The following is a 13,989-nucleotide window of genomic DNA, read 5'->3' as shown; positions in this document are numbered from 1 at the left end:
CGTTCTGAAGTGCAAAAAGCAATCAAGCATGGGTGGAACAGGCCAGATTGACTGGCCAAAGAAGATTGGAAGAATGTGAAGAAAGCAGCGCGCAAGAATCCCGACAAGTGGAAGCAACAAAAGGATGCATCCAGAGCGCGAGTAGAGGCAGGGAGCTCGCACCACTTGGGGAGCGGTGGATGGGCATCATTTGAGGCCGATTTTGTAAGTGTTTTCGCATTGCTCTTTATGTTCGATAGTTTAGGGTTTATGAGTTTTTTAATTCTAACATAATGAAATCTTTGTATGTTTTGACAATGGTCGATGACAGGACGTGATCCCACACCGTACGAGCAGGAGTACGCAGGCAGGAAGGGCTTAAACGCCCTGATGGACATTCTCAGTTCTCGCGGCGGCATAGTTAGTATTAGGGTTTACTCTTTTTTATTTTTTGTATTGTTTTATAAATGTCGTTATATGTTTATACTTACTGAAAGCTGTCTTATTGTCTTTTTTTGTAGAATCCGACAGATACGCCGCTTGGACGCGATGAGATGTCTGACTAGACGACGTCAGTTTAGCCGTAGCTAGACAGCATTAGTTTAGGGTTTCTCATAGCTTATGTATCATGAGACATATTTTATACGTCTTTTTGAACCATGTATATTATTACATTTGTCACCGCAGTTCATTTTGCCAATCAATTCTTTATGCCTATGATGTTGTACAATTGTCATTATTACATTTGCCAATCAATTCATTTTGCCTATGATGTGTACAATTGTCAATTTTACGCTTGTCAATTTTGCAAACAATGCGTCTTGTGGGTGACTATTTTGGGTCTATTATCTACCCTTGCACTTTTTTTAAAAAGTGAATCAAATACAATATGGTTGATGGGTGGCAGGGCATTCAATGCCCTGTCACCAAAAAAAATTTCTCTCGGGCGTTGCTATTTATGGCTCTGGAGCGTCGCTATGAGCGTCGCTATAGACTTCTGTGTAAACGTTGCTATAACCGTCGCTATGAGCGTCTCTATATAGCGACGCCTATAGCGTCGCATATAGAGACGCTCTCGTAGCGACGGTTTTAGCGACGCCGGGGGTTATAAAAACCCAGTGTATTTCCGTCGCTAACAGCGTCACAAGAGCACACAACCTCTTGTAGTGCATGCACTTCAGCTGTTTGGAGAGGCATTTTTGTAATTGGATTATACGACATCAGGTCTGTTGGAGTGAAGACTAGTCTAGAGTACCCTGCAAACTACTTCAAAAGGTATTTCACATACATATCTGACAAGGGTCTACATTTATAGGCTTTCCGTGCAAGGTTGCATTGGTCAATTGGGATCAAATAGTAAATTACACTCCAAATTTAAAATAGTGTGCAATTCTAATATATTTGTCCAATCCACTCTTAGATTGCAACTTCTTTATCAAGATCTTTTTCTTTTGGTTGGACAATGGAGTTCAACACATACTAAGGATGTTGAGTCCATGAACACTGTCACATAGGGGGTTATACACAGGCATGTCTTGCTTGTTGAGTCTCTAAGGGTATAATTGAAAGATCTTCTTGGGCCACATCTGTACTTTTTTTCTCCAAGTGAGGAATTATCACTCTCCTTAAGAGTCTTAGCTTGACTTACTTTACCTGTATCATCATTTTCATCCGCTAATTATTCTTCTTTGTGCTACTCAATCTACCCAAATACTGAGTGAAATTTTTAAAGCCCTCAATATATATGCCTTTGAAGTTCTCACTTGGAGTGTCCTCTGTAAGATCTACCCACCTTGCTTTTGACATTGACAGTCCATCACAATCAAACTTCACCAAGCCTTGAGCAAAGGCCACTGGCTCCAATAAGTAGGAATCATTGTTGAGTAGCTTTACTCCAAGACATGGAGACATATCAAGATCTGAACAATCTTTCTTTAGCTCCTTAACCAACCCACAATCTTTGAAGGGCAATTGCTCTTTATCTTGAAAGAATAAATGGACCCTCTCGTCACTTCCACCATTTGGTAAGTGAAAATCTAGATTCCAAAAACTTGGTGTTGAACCTAGTGCATCAGCTGACTTTGACATTCTCTTAACATATATTTGGTCAAGATGGATATTAATACACCCCTATGGACCTAGGGCCATAGATTCTCTTGTATGTTATTGAGGAACCCTATGGCCCTAGGTCCAAAGGGTGCCAAAAAAGTGGTTCTACAAGCGATTCAGATCACCCCATGGCCTTTGGTCCAAAGGGTGCCAACAAATGGTTCTACAAGAATATCTAGATAACTCCATGGCCCTAGGATCATAGGATCTCTTATGAAATTAGATAAACCTTGTGGCCATAGGGTACCAAAGTAGTAGCCCTTTAGTATGATGTGAGATCCTATGGACTTATGGCCATAAGGTACCAATGTATAAGGTCAAGGGCCATAAGTTGTTTCCCTCTATTCCAGTGAGAGATCATATGGATCTAGGGCCACAAGATGTTAATGATTAAGCTCAAGGGCCATAGCTAGCTTTCTATTGCAAAAAGAGATCCTATCCATAGGGCTACCATAGTGCATATGTTGGTGCCCTTGAATGGTCCAATTGATCTTTGAGAGCTTCTACGTTGACCCATAGGCCATCCTCTAGCCTTAAGAAAATGGGTTCCTCTCTAGTATGATGTGAGACCCTATGGCCTTAGGGTCATAGGGTACCAATGTATAAGCTCAAGGGCCTAAAGGCTCTTTGAGAGCTTCTACATTGACACATAGTCCACCCTATGGCCCTAGGGCCATAGAGTGCCCTTTAGTATGATGTGAGATCCTGTGGACTTAGGGCCATAAGGTGCCAATGTATAAGTTCAAGGGCCATAGGTTGTTTCACTCTATTCTAGTGAGAGATCATATGGACCTATGGCCATAGGGTGCCAATGCATAAGCTCATGGGCCGTAGGTTGCTCTCTATTGCAAATAGAGTTTCTATGCTCCTAGGGCCATAGGGCTACTGTAGTGCATATTTTGGTGCACTTGGATGGCCCAAATGCTCTTTGAAAGCTTCTACATTGACCCCTAGGTCACCCTCTATCTTTAAGGCCATAGGTTCCTCTCTAGTATGATGTTAGACCCTACGGCCTTAGGGACATAGGATACAAATGTATAAGTTCAAGGGTCCAAAGGCTCTTTCAGAGCTTCTACATTGACACATAGTCCACCCTGTGAGGGCCATGCCAGGGACCATCGGCTATACCATCTCCAAATGGATACACCGTAATCTCCGACATCCCTCCCGCTTGAGACTTACACCAAGACAAGAATCCTCCTGCTCTTCGATGCCAACTGAAGAGGGTGATAACATTTACTTTCTCTTGTATGGATTATTTAACCTCGAGTCACCTTTGTTTATCAGTCCAAATTCAACCTTCTAAGGTCAACTAGTGGAAGTTCTTTAGTTCACCCTTGGTTCAAGGTCATTGACACTTCTTTCTCGGTTATGGCTAAGCACAACCGTCAAAGCGTTCTAAGATGAGTATATTTAATAGCTATACAAGGCCTCGTTCCCAAGTTTGATCCCCACTCCATAAATCGGGATCTCTTTTCCCGTTTTTGACTTAACTTAATGGAGAACGTAAAATTGGGATCGGCTTTTCGATCAAAAAATTAACCCTCCAAAATCCACCCACCCACTGAACTGTTTGATAAATGTACCTTCCCAAGGTAGTACTATGATACTAGAAAAAAATATTCCAATCATGCCAAATCAAGAATACAATTTAAACATTTGAAAGCAGCATGCAAACTGCTGCATACGCTTGTAAGTGTGCATTTATCAGATCGTTTCCACCCTTTTTTCCTTTTTAGAATAATTTACTTTCTTTTTCCTTTAGTATTAGTAAATTATCTAGTCATCTCTCGCGAAATCACATATACTTCTCCAAGAATATCTCTATCCTCGTCCCAGGACTTGGGTATCTTGTCTCCTCCACCACGTGTGGAGGCGGCGTCTTGACACAATCTCCAATTTTTATTTTTCTTTATCTTGTGTGGGAAAGGCTTGCAAAAATAATCTACTCTAGATTATTTTTAAATCAATAATCCGAGAAGCAGGAGCAAAGGTCCGATTGAGAGGACAATTGCGGAATAGCCCATTTAGGTTTCTACCCTTTCCAAGGTTCCTTTTTATCAAACAATTAGAAGAGTTCGTTAATTAAACCACATCCTCATCCCTTATCCATTTTCCTTTCTCCTTTTCTCGTCAACATCAAACCTACCCTGACTAGGCCGATTTCCAGACACATATGCGGGTCCCTATCACCCGATCGAGACTCACTCCCATTCAATCACATTTCTAGGACAATGAATGAACTCGAGTTCAAAACATAGACCAACAGTTATCGGTCCTAGCCAAAAAGGACCATCCTCCGTTGCATCCCACAGGTATGGCCTTTTCCAAATATGTAAGACAAATTTTACACTTAAATCTTCTATGTTATGCTACGGCTATCCACGTCAAATCTTCTCAATAAAGTTTTAATCCTAGTTTAAATTTAAATCAAGTTCCTTAAGTTATAATCTCTTAATTCCTAGTTTATTTTAATGTTTAATCGAACAAGACCTTAAGAAATACAACAAGTCTCTTGGGAGTTTAAGGTTTTGTCTCGACGTAAGTTTCAAGTTAACCCCGTCGTGGGCGATTCCCATTTGTTTTCTTTGCACCATTTGCCATCCATGCGACACCTCCATGGATGCGATGAAAGTTCTTTGTTGAAGCAACACGATCAAAAGAATACAAACTTGAAAAGAATAATGCATGTGCTCTTTATGATGATCTTTGCTCTAGTGTGGACCATGAATTGCAAACATAGAACTTTAGAGTGCACCAACTTACAATCGTAACTTTGTTTGAGTGATTATGCAAAGTCGATGCTTGATTGTGTAAGAGTAGAATCCTTCAAAGAATGGTAGTGTAAGAGTGAAAATGCGACATTCATAAGAGTGGATATGTTAGTATAGTGAGAAATGCACATGAAATAAAGTACAAATGATCAACAAATTCTACTCAAGATAGGTTTTAAACTTACCTCTTGCTTCCGTGGAGAGGATTAATTACATAGCTAAGAGAGGCTTAAAGATTTGGGATTTTTCCAATTGACAAGAGGGAAGGAAGGGAATGACCTTATTTGGAATGTGAATCTTCTTTTTCAAAGAAAACTTGTTTGGTTATAATAAACTTACCCTTCAAAACTCAACTTCCTTTTGAAAATTAGATATTAACTTAGTACGTCACTAAAATTTTTATATACATAATATATGTAAAATCAAGAGCATCTCTTTTGAAAAAATTATAATTCTCTTCTTGAAAAATAAGGTTAATTCCAAAAATAACCCCATTACTTAGTTGTCTTTAATTTGTAGTATTTACCTTTATAAGAGTAGTGTAGGTAATATAACAAAAGTAGCCATTAGTCACCATTTCATCATGCATACTATTTAGATAATTAAGTATATTAGTCACCATTTCATCATGCATACTATTTAGGTAATTATGATCTCCAGTCACCTATGGTTAAAGAGAGTGCTTTCTACTCTCTCTATGCCATATTAGTATGGTAATCTAAGAAACTTGAAATAATGGAACTTGAAATATTTGGATAATTATGATGTTCAGTCACCTATGGTTAAAGAGAGTGCTTTCTACTCTCTCTATACCATATTAGTCTGGTAGTCTAAGAAACTTGAAAAAAGATCGTTATCAAGGTGGTTAGTTATGATTAGTAATGAACCATAAATAGAAAGAAACAACAAAATCAAGAAGTTACTTCTTCTTCCCAAGCAAAAGGCTTGCTTATGAAAAATGTGAGAGCTTAAACATGAATTTAAGTAAGAATGAAAGTAAATCACTTCCAAGAAAGTGGAATAGCATAAAGGGAACAAGAAAAACATTCCCTTGTGTATATGGTAGAGTTTTCTCCTCGATTTAGGAGAGTATTGAGAAGTATGATGGTGTAGGCGACTCTTTCCCTCTTCACTTCGCTTGAAGACCACCAATTTGACCACTTGGAATGAGAGAATGGCAAGAGACAAAAGGAATTCAAGCTAAGGAAATCTTGAGAATTAGGAGAGAGAGGAGAGGGAGAGGGTAATGTGAAGAAGAAGATCAAGTTTTAACAAACTTGATTAGGGTTTTGGCCATGGTTTCACTTGAAGGGCGTGTGTGTGTGTGTGTGTGTGTGTGTGTGTGTGTGTGTGTAGAAGGTGTGTGTGAAAGCGATTTGGCTATGGCTTTCCCAAGCTTACTCTTAAGCTTGCACTTCTAAATAGGAGAAGGGGAGTGTAAAATGAGAAGAGAATCCCTCTTTTTATGTACATTTGATCCTATGAACTTAGGGCTATACGGTGCCAATGTATAAGGTCAAGGGCCATAGGTTGGTTCTCTCTATTCCAATGAGATATCCTATGGACCTAGAGCCACAAGAAGGTGCCAATGCATAAGCTCAAGGGCCTTAAGTTTCTATCTATTGCAAATAGAGGTCCTAGAGCCATAGGGATACCGTAGTTCATATGTTTGTGCCCTTGAATGGACCAAATGCTTATTGAGAGCTACCATAGTGCATATGTAGGTGCCCTTGAATGACACATGCTCTTTGAGAGCTTCTACATTGACCCATAGGCCATCCTCTAGCCTTAAGGCGATAGGTTCCTCTCTAGTATGATGTGAGATCCTATGGCCTTAGGGCCATAGGGTACAAATGTATAAGCTCAAGGGAACTAGGTTGTTGCCCTCTATTCCAATGAGAGATCATATGGCCCTAGGGCCACATGGTGCCAATGTATAAGCTCAAGGAGACTAGGTTGTTTCCCCCTATTTCAATGAGAGATTCTATGGCCCCAGGGTCATAAAACTCTAGTGGTGCATATGTAGGTGTCATTCAGTGGCCCAAATGCTCTTTGAGAGCTTCTACATTGACACCTAGTCCATCCTTTGGCCCTAAGGCCATAGGGTACCAATGTACAAGCTCAAGGAAACTATATCGTTTCCCTCTATTCCAATGAGAGATCCTATGGCCCTAGGGCCACACAGTGCCAGTGTATAAGCTTAAGGGCACTAGGTTATTGCTCCGTGTTTCAATGAGAGATTCTATGGCCCCAAGGCCATAGCACTCCAATGGTGCATATATAGGTTCCCTTCAGTGGCCCAATTGCTCTCTAAGAGATTCTACATTGACATCTAGTCGACACTATGGCCTTAGGTCCATAAGGTGCAAATGTATAAGGACACGAAACATAGATTGTTTCCCTCTATTTCAATGAGAAATCCAATGGTCCGAGGGCCACAAGGTGTTAATGTATCTCAAGGGCCAAAGGTTTCTCTCTATTCCAATTAGAGATCGTATGGCCCTAGGGCCATAGGACTACAATGTTGCATATGTAGGTATCCTTCAGTGGTTCAAATGCTCTTTGAGAGCTTCTATATTGACACCTAGGCCACCCTATGGCCCTAGGGCCATAGGGTGCCCTCTAGTATGATGTGAGATCCTATGGCCTTAGGGACACAAGGTGCCAATGTATATGGACAAGGGCCATAAGTTGTTTCCCTCTATTCCAATGAGAGATCCTATGGCCCCAGGGCCATAGGGTGCCAATGTACAAGCCCCAAGGCCATAGGGTGCCAGTGTATAAGCTCAAGGTCCATAGGTTGCTCTCTATTCCGATTAGAGATCCTAGGGCCTTAGGGATGTCATAGTGCAAACTTTGGTGCTCTTGAATGGCCCAAATGCTTTTTGAGAGCCTCTGCTTTGACCCTAAGACCATCTTCTGGCCCTAAACTAGTCATAGGTTCATGTATAGTATGATGAGATTCTATGGCTTTACGGCTATAGGATACCAATGTATAAGCTCAAGGGCACTAAGTTGTTGCTCTCTATTCCAATGAGAGATGATATGGCTCTAGGGCCATAGGGCTGTAGTGGTGCATATGTAGGTACATAAGGGCCACAGTGCAGCCAATGTGTCTCTCATGGTCTATAGGTCCCTTTGGGGCCTAGGTGTAGATGTGAGGCTCCTTTCTTAGCACCCTATGGCCCTAGGGCCACAATGTAGCCAATTTGTCTCTCTTGCTCTGTAGGTTCCTTGGGAGCTTAGGTGTCCCTATGGGGCTTCTTTCTTGGCACCCTATGGCCCAAAGGCCATAAGGAGAGGCTGTGGTAGCTATTATATTTTTTCAAAATCATCATTTTAAAAATTTTCAAAATTATTAATATTTAAAATGTACTCTTTAAGTTATAGTTCTTTGCCTTTTCCACTTTGTCATTCTTTCTTTCCAACTCTATTGTCCCACCCTCTACCTATCCTCCTACAATGTCGTTGTCATCACCACGTCCTCCTACAACCTCAAAATCTAGTGATTACGGGTACATCATAGCTATTTTTCTTGTCTTTCTAGTTGTGGAGTTTTCTGTTTTATCTTGTTTTTGTGTTCAAAGAGTTGTAATTTGACTTCCATTAGAACTTAATCAGAGTTTAATTAGAGTTTTTGTTTTTTCTCTTTTTTTATGTTTAGAGTGAGGAGGATCTAAATATAATTAGAACTTGATTAGAAAGTAACTAAAATGTGATCAGAATGTAATTAGAAATGTAATCACATGTGAGCTTGAGTGATGGATTGGGAATGGACAAGCGATGGAGAGGAGGCTCGGTGAAGCACGAGAGAGGGATTTGTGGAAGTAGAAGAGAGAAGTGGTGTACGGAGACGACGATGGCACGACGATAACGATGGACGGTCTGTAGCAAAAACGAACGCGACGACAGCCGCGATGATGGTCGCGGAAGATCTGTGCGTAGAAATTTGTACAACGACGATGACGACTACGGTGCTAAATCGGCAGATCTGTGAACAAATCGACGGCGACGTTGTAGAAAGAGAGAGAGGGAGGCAGCAACGATGATGGCATTGTGTGTGCAGGAAGAGAGAGAGGAAGACGGTGACAACGATGGCGTTGTGTGTGCAAGAAGAGAGAGAAGGGGACGGAGCTCTGTGTGTGCAACAGGTTCTATGCAAGAAAACAAGAGAGAGAAAGAGAGATAAAACGCCCAAAAGTTGTGGCAGAGAGAGAGTGAGAGAGATAAGGTTAGGTCACAGCTATGTCAAATTTCAAACTTGTTGTTCACACGCTTAGGCCACGCCTCGGTCTACTATGATTAAAAATACTAGAGATCCAATCTAAGCACTTGCTCGGAAACTCCTATAGCTCTAAAAAAAAGTAAAAATTTGGTTTTCAAAAATGTTGGCAGAAGGTTTTTCTAGTGTCCTTATTTCGGTGATACGAGTGAACCGACACCCATGAAGCAAATTTGGACCTTGGGACAAAAATTCGCAAATACACTGAAAATAGCCAAAATTTAAAAAAATTTGCTCCAAAAATGTGTGGTATTTTTTGCTTGATATTGATAAACCGGCTTGAAAACCCATTATAGCAAAGTTTGGGGTGGCCCTAAAAATTTTCAATTTTTTTTAAAAAAATCATTTTAAAAAAACCATTTTAAAAAAAAATCAATTTTAAAAAAAATCATTTTTTGAATAAATTAAATCTCTTTTTGAAATTTTTATCTATTGGGATTTCGTTTGGATTTGAATTACACATACAACAAAAAAATATAATTGCGCATGCAACACAAACACATTGACTTAAGAGCATGACAAAGAGCATTTCGTCTCAGTCCTTCTTGGCCTCCTGTAAACCTAGGGTCATGGTTATATGACATTTTATCTCACCTACGTAGAACATCTTATGGACCTAAGACCTTGAGTGTAAGTATACTCATCATGAAATACCTATATAGCACCCTATGGCCCAAAGGCCATAGGATGTATGTCTATCCACCATGAAACACCTATTGCTAGCACCCTATGGCCCAAAGGCCATAGCATATACATGTACCCACCATGAAACACCTATAGCTAGAACCCTATGGACCCAAGGCCATAGGATGTACATATACCCGCCACAAAACACCTATTGCTAGCATCCTATGGCCCCAAGGCCATATGATGTACAAATACTTGCCGTGAAACACCTATAGCGAGCACCATATGGCTCCAAGGCCATAGAATGTACATATACCCGCCGTGAAACACCTATAGCTAGCACCCTATGACCCCAAGGCCATAGGATGGACATATATCTATCGTGAAACACTTAAGATTTACATATATCCGCCATGAAAGTAGCACCCTATGGCCCAAAAGCGATAGGATGTACATATCCCCACCATGAAACACCTATAGCTAGCACCCTATGGCCCCAAGTCCATAGGATGTACATATACCCACCTTGAAACACCAATAGCTAGCACCCTACGGCCCCAAGTCCATAGGATGTACATATACCCACCGTGAAACACCTATAGCTAGCACCATATGTCCCTAAGGCCATAGGATGTACATATACGCATTATAAATATCTACATACAACATCCTATGGCCATAGGTTGTATGCATAATCCATCACAAAACATCCACATCTAGTACCCTAAGGTATACATACTTATCATCATGAAACAACAACATATAGCATCCTATGGCCATGGGCCATAGGTTGTATACGTACTCATCACAAAATTTCTACATAGCATCTTGTGGCCCTAAGACCATAGGATGTATCATGAAACACCTACATATAGTACCCTATGGCCCTAAGGCCATATGATGTGTCATGAACCACCTACATATAGTACCCTACGGTCCCAAGGCCATAGGATGTATATATACTCAGGTTGAAAACCATACATGTGTACTCACCTTGAGGTGACCTTGAGGAGTCTATAAATACTCTTCATGAAACACCTACAAAAACAAACCTATGGCCCTTAGGCCATAAGTTGTTCCTTTGTGATGCTTCTTCGTCTTAAAGGTATCCTTCCGTGCACCAAATAGACCTCTTTGGCTACGTGGGGCTCTTCTCACACCTAGGTATAGAACCCTTTGCCCCTAGGACCATAGAATGCACACAAGTTTCTTTGAGTTTCTTCTTCACTTGCATAAACAACAAAGCAACCTATGGCCATAAATAAATTGGTCAATGTAAAATTACATGTAAATTTCCAGATACTTGTGTTGGTTTGTGTGAACCTTCTTGCAGGAATGGTTTATAGAAATGGTGATAGAGTGTGCATGTTTGTAGCCACACAAAAGGTTCCCATTGGGAGTGTATGTGAGGTAGACCCAAATGCATATTTTTCTAGCATGCTTATTGGGGAAGGCAATGTATCAGTGTCAGTTGATTTGTGTTTTGAAACGAAAGTACTCATTCCGTTTCAACAATGGATGCATTGACATTGGGAGATTCTTTTCACAGTATTTTGAGATGGAGTATAGGGTTATTGTAGCATATGAATGAGATGCAGTACCAATGGGTTCCTATGAATGATGGGGTTTTACAAGATGGAGAGCGAGTTTTTTTGAGCTACAAAAAAAATGAGCGAGTCCCTCAATAAAGTTGTTTGTGAATTAGAGAGATTTTCAAATGTGATAAGGGAAAACAAACATAATAAGTGTGATAAGTGATCAACTCCTTGTCCTCTTAAGGGTGAACAAAACTTACAAGTTTGTGCGGGTCTGTTAGATGGAAGAGTATGAGAGGGTGTATCTGCAAGATCCGCGGGAAAGGCCAGAGGATGTCTATGAACGATGGTCCCCTAAACTGCACATCATGTAACTCTCTCTCTCTCTCTCTCTCTCTCTCTCTCTCTCTCTCTCTCTCTCTCTCTCTCTCTCTCTCTCTCTCTCTCTCTCTCTCTCTCTCTCTCTCTCTCTCTCGTAAGAACATGACCTCTACCCATATCAATCCACCAAGGATAATGCTCAAGCTTCTAGAGGTGATGAATGGCCGATGGACACATGCTTCCCTGGCCACTTTCGGCATAAGTTTGAGATCATGCAAGCACAGGCATGGCCGATGGACACATGCTTCCCTGGCCACTGTCGGCATAAGTTTGAGAGCATGCAAGCACAGGCATGGCTACTGCAATATGGTTCATGCTCAAAAGATGAGAAAAGTATCTGCAACAGGAATTATAATAGCATTCTCAAAGCAAGTATGAATATGAACAACTCTCAAGTGAAAGATAGACATGGTTGAACTATCACCTTTAAACTAATCGTTGAGATGCCATGCGGTAGTACTCAATTTTCTTCATAGCTTGCAGCTCCATATCCTTTGTTGTTTTTTCCAGTGCCACTTTAAGTGGAAATAAATATTTTAAACCCTCCAACACTATCTCATGGTGCAACTGGGTGGGATATCAATCCCTCTAGGCAAATCAACATAATAATGAGCTTGTCGGGGACCCAAATCTGAAGCTGTTCGGCTTCTCCAATATGCATGAGCCTTTTTTTTCATATAAGAGGCATTTCACATGGAGTGGTTGGCCCTCGTTTTTGTTGGGATTAAAGCCCAAGTGGCCTCTTATGCGGATATGGCTGGCCGCCCGCCTAACTCACTTTCCTCTAACTCTTTGTATATACTAACTTATACTTTGTGAATACTAAGGTATTGGGAGATACCCCTTCTAACAGTTCTCTGCGTACTGTACTGTGTAAGCTCACTGTGTGTGTGTGTGTGACAGAGAGAGAGTCGACCCACGCTCCGCTCCACGACTTCAATTGGTATCAGAGCGGTTTTGCGCAATCGCGTGCGCGCGCACTTTTTCGGCAGATTCTGGATCCGGAGTTCGAAAATTCACACTCGGCGTTCCGGGAGCGTTTCCAGTAGGCGACCTAGGGTTTTACCCCCCTTTTGAAGCCGTTTATGCCCTCATAATTTTGTTCTGAGCACTACAGCAGAAGATAGATTTCAGCCGCAAAGAAATCCGTCTTGTGTAGATTGGCAAGCAGGAGGTGGCCGACATCAATATCGGCATCGACATACATCACTCATTAGTCTTCAGAGCATCATCTATAGACCAGGTACACATATATATCATCAGATATATATATTGCAGTCTGCATTGTTACTTCTTGTGCTTTCCAGGTTCCAGGGGAGGTGTGGCCATACAACGGCTTGACACCACTGGCATGTATTGCAGATTGATGTACTGTGATTGTGGGTCTGCTAGTTGTGAGTCACGCTAGCAGACAGACCGCCGCAGCGGTCATAGGACAGTGATTGGTCTATTATAGGATGTATGCTAGTTCTGGGCAATTTGCTGAGCCATCTGAGAGGGTCGTGTGTGAGGTTTTTTGAAGCCAAGCACTGGGGGCTGGGTTACCCAGTGTGAGGTGGATTAGGTTGCTGGAGTTCCCCTCTACACGCATCCTCTTCGGCGACTTTTATCCCTTAGGATGTATGACTTTGTGTAGACACTGGATTGCATCTTATGCGTCAGGCCGTTGAGGCATTGTTCAGGGTTCAGTCTTGAGACAGATACAGGTTCTGTCATCGCCCAGAGAGGAGACAGTGTATGCTTACAGGACAGCATATTACAGAGATTTTTTAGATTTGTCACTGGTCAGCTATTTATGATTGTTTTTAGCTATCTTTTGGTTCCCAGAGCTCAGTTTACAAGGGAGACTCTGTCAAAAATTTTCAAAATACTGACAGTTCCTGAGGAGAGGTGTTCAGCTTGTTGATTACAGCTTGTTTACTGTGTATAGAGGCCAGTTTACAGGGAAAACTCTGCCGGATTTTTCTCAGGAGTAAACAGTTTGGCACATATGGCATCTTCTCAAAGTGAGACTCTTTACAACATAAAGAAGCTGGATGGCACAAACTTTCCATTCTGAAAGAAGCAGATTTGGCAGGTTTTGGTGCAGAAAAAACAAGTGAAGCCACTGAAGCTCAAAGGGGAGAGACCAGAAGGTATGGCTGAAGATGAGTGGGAAGAGCTTGACGAGTTAGCTTGTTCCACAATCATGCTGACACTGGCAGAAAATGTTTACTTCAACGTAGCAGAAGAGACTACAGCGTATGGCGTATGGCAAAAGCTATGTGGTATGTACGAGAAACAAAGTGCTGCTTCTCAGATT

The sequence above is a fragment of the Adiantum capillus-veneris genome, chromosome 24 (genome assembly GCF_014529385.1).
Source record: "Adiantum capillus-veneris isolate H3 chromosome 24, ASM1452938v2, whole genome shotgun sequence".
NCBI lineage: Eukaryota > Viridiplantae > Streptophyta > Polypodiopsida > Polypodiales > Pteridaceae > Adiantum > Adiantum capillus-veneris.
Note: the sequence above shows the minus strand (reverse complement) of the source record.